This window comes from Lactuca virosa, chromosome 5 (assembly GCF_052849685.1).
Source record: "Lactuca virosa cultivar CGN04683 chromosome 5, Lactuca_virosa_CGN04683_v6, whole genome shotgun sequence".
Classification (NCBI taxonomy): domain Eukaryota; kingdom Viridiplantae; phylum Streptophyta; class Magnoliopsida; order Asterales; family Asteraceae; genus Lactuca; species Lactuca virosa.
The window spans coordinates 282,655,757-282,661,211 of record NC_136430.1 but is presented as its reverse complement, the minus strand read 5'-3'; the positions used below and the strand labels follow the sequence as shown (position 1 = coordinate 282,661,211).

General features: G+C 32.9%; 1 pseudogene; it reads right to left on the bottom strand.

Moving 5' to 3' along the window:
• Positions 1-414: 414 nt before the first annotated feature.
• Positions 415-4,512, bottom strand: LOC145112832 (acetolactate synthase small subunit 2, chloroplastic-like; annotated as a pseudogene).
• Positions 4,513-5,455: the final 943 nt, after the last annotated feature.

Genomic DNA, 5,455 nt, shown 5'->3' with positions numbered 1-5,455 from the left:
CTTTGTGTTTCATAAAAAAAATCAATTTCAAACCATAAATATACTATCAAAAGAAACAATTTCCTTAATTCATCTTTGTAACCTAGGCATAACATAAGATAGTAAACTGGCCTTGTATATTTGATCTTTAAATAAGCGAAGCTTTCTTGACATCTCAACACCTCTTTATGCCTAACCATAATGGCACAACAGATACACAAGAAAACAGAAGAAATATAAATATCACTTGATTAATGTAACAAAATTGTAGTTGAAAAAATATACTAAATTATAGCAATGTCATCCAAAAACAAATACAATTGGATAGATTAGGAAATAACATGCTAATGTTTTCATCTGTTTGTTTCAAACAGTTCTCAAGACAACAAACTAGAGGGTAAATTTGTAATTTGGGATGATAGAGTCAAATATGATTTACCCTTTGTGATGTATTATGCTGCAAAATCCTTTGTAAGGATAGAAGAAGAAAGGCAACTGGTACAGTTGAAGTTGGAGGACTAGGCATGCCACCTGGCACTTGAAACTCAATGCTTACAAAGTCATTGAATAAAAAAGATACAATCCAATTGTTGTTCAGTAAATAGTAAAGAATTATATACCTTTGGGGAAAAATCAGCTTCTGTCACTTTAAAACGTCCCTTGAGTTGAACCACAACTCCTGGTACATCTTCTACAAGATTTTTCTTTAAAAAAAAAAAAGAATAGTTTTACACTACAAGATTCATCTGTTCCAGGAATCGCAGTTGTAATCAAAGCTAGACCCTCCATTTCTGCAGGACCTGCAGCCAGACTCTGTACACATTACACAACATAGTTTTTTTAAATACTGTTATAATAAAATTATATAAGGAAAAAACAAAAAACCAAACTTGGATGTCGTAACCCCTTCTGGATATATAACTCTGGTGACCAGGTTGAGAACTCCAGGAGCATTATTCACAAGAATGTTGACAGTGCGATTCATTGAGAACCTATCGTAGTACTCCACATGATAAACATCTCCCTTCATTCAAAAAAAAATATCATAACTCAAGTTAATAAAAAAAGAAGAAGTAATTATCACAAATAGAAACCCACAAAGAGTAAAGAATATAGCCCTGAAACCACACTCAAGTTCTCATCAACCATGTGAGTTACACTTGAGGTAGTAGGAATTGGAGTTGGGGCTTCCAGATCTTGATAACAAGCTGCACAGAAGTTCCAAAATGGTGCACTTTCGCCCAGTTTTTCTCTTCTTAAAGCAATTTACAATTTGCAGCATACACAGTTAGGTAGTGTTTGTTTTTTGTCTGCAGATCTGTGTGGCCTCTTCTGTCTGCGCCGCGCAGACCACGCGCAGACATTAGCCTTCGCAGATTGTTTGTTTTCTCGAAGACTGCATACCTAAAAATGTATGTGCGCCCTCTTCTTGGCGCAGATGTAGACCAGGGTCTTCTAACATCTTAAGACATCTTCTAACCTAAAAAAACATATAAATCTTTAGTTTTTTAAGTTTTTTTTTTAATTTATATTTTTTCCAACTTTATTAATGATAAACAATTTGAAAAAAAAAATTACAAAACTTAAAAAAAAACGTTCGACGATACAAACATGATATTTTTGACAAAATTATAAATAAAGATTTATTACAATAATAGTCGTTGAAGTTGTTTATATAAATATGAAAAAAAATCATAATATATTCTTATATTTTTTTGCCAAATTTTGTAAAACATTATTTAATACAGTATCGTCAATTTCTCGAAAAAATATTTATGGTACGTTTTTAATGGATTTAATTGAAAAAATCAAATTTATTTCCATCCATTTATGTATCAAATTCTTTGATCACTAATTATAATGTTTAGTTATAACTTTGCAACCAAAGTTGTTGGTTTTATCAAATATATACGTTAATTCATACCATTTTTATTTTTATTTTTTATAAAATAATACATAAAAGTTGATCTAGATTCATTAATTATTTATAACAAAGTCATAAAAATATTAAAAAATCACTTTGAAGTTTAAAAAAATCAGTTTATTTAGATTTCAGTTTATTTTAGTAGCCCGCAGATGTTAAAAAAACAAACAGTCTTCTTTTTTCAGACTGCAGACGTTTGGTCCACCTCTTCTACTGCAGAGGTCTACAGATGTGGTCCGCAGATTATAGACATTTTGCCTCAGAAAAAACAAACAGCACCTTAGTGTGTGTGTGTGTATGTGTGTGTGTGAGTGTGTTGCATGAATAAGGACATTTAAGACACATCTCACCTTCTATGTTCCTGTGATCTCTTTGATTCCAAATTTGACTCATAAGTTTTTCTTTTCTAAAAGAAATCTTGTTCCTTTTTGGTGCCTTCTTCTTGTTCTTTTTGCCTCTAGAGTAATGCAGCATAATACACTTTGAAATATTCATCCTACAATACAAAAGTATCATATCATCAGATTTTATTACAAAAAACACAATTTTATTATTTATTTATATACATCCTTTTAAACCAAACCAAACCAACCTGAAGATTCTTGACATCATCCTCTTGATTATTCAACTTCTTGTCATCTTTGAAATCCATAGCAGCAGCTCCAAAAACAGAAGAAGATCCTCCTTCCGTTTTTTATTATTCTTGCTTTACACCTCCACGCTATTCATTTGTACGATTCATCCATTCATTAATCATCCATGGAGGGCAAAATGGTCATAAAAAAGCTACCTTTGTCTCTCCAAGAAACGACATAGGTGTCCCTCCTTGTCCAGATCTAGAAGCATCGTTGCCACCAGGATCATTATTAGATGCACGTGCAACAACACTTGCACGTACTTCCCATGCTTAAAGAGTTCCATAATCAAGGGCTTCAATGTCTTTTACTCTTCCAAGCTGATCTGTTAAAGGCTTCAATTCCACCTGTAATAATGTAATCACACACAAATATAATGATTAAAGTAATGGATCAGTACAAACAATTCACATTCTCATGTTTTCTTGGCTCCAAGGAATGGAAGAATCTTGTTTCTTATTATGTATAATTAGAGAAAGTCTATTATCGTTAAATAGATTGCACATAAATATATTTAATATCATTAAACATTAAACATCATGCTTTTCAAATAGTAAATAAAAAACTGATTTATCATTTGGAAAAAAAAGTTTTTTACCAAAATAAAAATTTAAATACCATGAAATCTTGAATAGAATTAGTATACATGGAATATAAATATATAACTAAATTGAAATTATATATTCTTCTAAAAACGTTTAGTGCTATTAAAGATATATAAATAAAAGTAATTTATTTATGATCATAATATATCATTCCATTCCTTCAAGTTCAAGGAATGGAACGTAAGGAGAAGGAATCGCGTTCAATGAGGAATGCTCCATTCTCATTCCCTCTTTGATTACTATATACCAAATAGTTATACTACCTAAAAGGAAATAATAAAAAATACGATAATGGTACAAATACTATAGTGAATGGGAAACATACCTGATTAACCATCCGAGCTCTTTGATTACAAACTTGGCTAAATTACTATTAACAAGTGTCGTTTACTTTAATTGTATGAGTGTATGTTTATAACGAGTCAGTGGTCATATGTAAGTGCAGATGTAATGAATAGGTCACCTCTAATGTCAATGAGTATTATGTTGTATCCACAACTTTGGCTCAAAAGATGTCTACTAGCCACATAATCTGAAGGAGAAGTAATAACGTATGCGTATCAATCTTCAATCTCATATATAATCAATCAACATGATAGAAACCAATAACATATATGCATGTCTTCTGAAAGTAAGAAAATCACAAGTACAGAAAATAAAACCTCAGATCTTGTGGTTTGATTGACATTAAGCTTCACAAGCATCAATTCTCGTTCTACCTGTGGTTCCTTTTAAAGATCTTCCACCTGATGCATCAAATTAAAACAGCGTTGAACAAATCGGACAAAACTTTTACTTTAGGTTGATAGTCAAACAAAGCCAAATAGAAGAAAAATGATGCAACCTTTAAGACATTAACAAGCTTGTTGAACTGCTCTACAACTTGTTGCAAGACCTTCTCAATTACAGAGAGAACTATGGTGAACAAAGCTTTTTCCTTATTCAAGCCAACAACAAGAGATTCAATATTGTAACCTCTTCTAGCAAAACCCCCTGTAATTCAGTTTATTATACCGCTTTCATCTCCAACAAACATTGAGATTGTGTGGCATTTCATTCTAGTCAATGCATAAACAAAATTTATTTTGATCAAAAGATGTTATGCATAACAACTTTTTGAATCATCAGTGTACAACATCGAAAAATCATTCTCAATCAAATCAATCAATAAATTAATTATTTAATTCAAGAGTTGGTAAGAGGAGTTTTACATGGAAGAAAGTGGCGAGGCAGCTCCGTTATTCGTCGGAGAAAATGGCAATGACACGGGAGCTCCACAGCTAACGCTTCCATTTCCGTTATTGGATAACGCATTCACTACTTTCAATTTAAAACAACCTGCACACTTTCGATTGGATGACGCTTCCATTTCCTGATTTCACTGTGCTCCGGTTATTGCAGTTTACTGGAGCTTTCCACTGGGAGCAAAAGTGGTCTGACGGTTGCGTTCATAATTGGCTCCCAATTACAAGAAAGGGTTTGGGTTATGGTATTTAATTGAATCCCCTGGTTTAAGAATGTTGCAGTTTACAACAATCTCGACAAAATGGGGAGATAGCTCTGGAAATCTGATGAGAAGCAGGTTTTCAGCCATGTAAAGGAGACGAGGGTTTTCAATATAAGGCGGAGTTTTTAATTTTTGGGAATTTCGATTTCCCCTAACTATTAAAGGATGGAATGTGCATTCTATTAAAATTTGTAAAACGACATCCTTAGACGACACACATTTTATTATAGGTGCCCTCCGTGTTTTTTTTGTTTAGACACTAATTTTAGGGTACGCAAAAATGCGTGTCCTAAATTCTTTAAATTTTGGGAAAGATGCCATTATTTTTAGGACACATACATTTGTGTATCATAAATCACTACGTGTCATGTTTCGCATGTCATTAAAGGCCTATATCCTGGTAGTGGTCTCTGTAAGGTTACTAAAGTTTCATATGGCCATTTTACTACAATTATGAAAATGTTATGCTACTCGGGTATCGCTTCATGCGGTAGTGATACCACCTTTTATAAGCATCCCATTGTTGCGAATATTGATAATGCCATTTGTTTCATTAAATAGTTTCCTAAAATAACTTCATGTGGGAGACATGACTTGAGGGAACAACACATTTTGGATACTTTATCTAGGGAGGGGCCAGTCGTAGCCGTGAATCTCTTGTGAGACATCACCGTAGTGGTTAATCTGTTGTTAGGGGGAATATGTTTGTCAAGTTTGGATGAGGTTGTTTCTTCTGTTCCTCTTACACCACTACGAAAACCCGATAATGGGATTTGACGTATTATGGTGTGCTTTAAATAGAGCA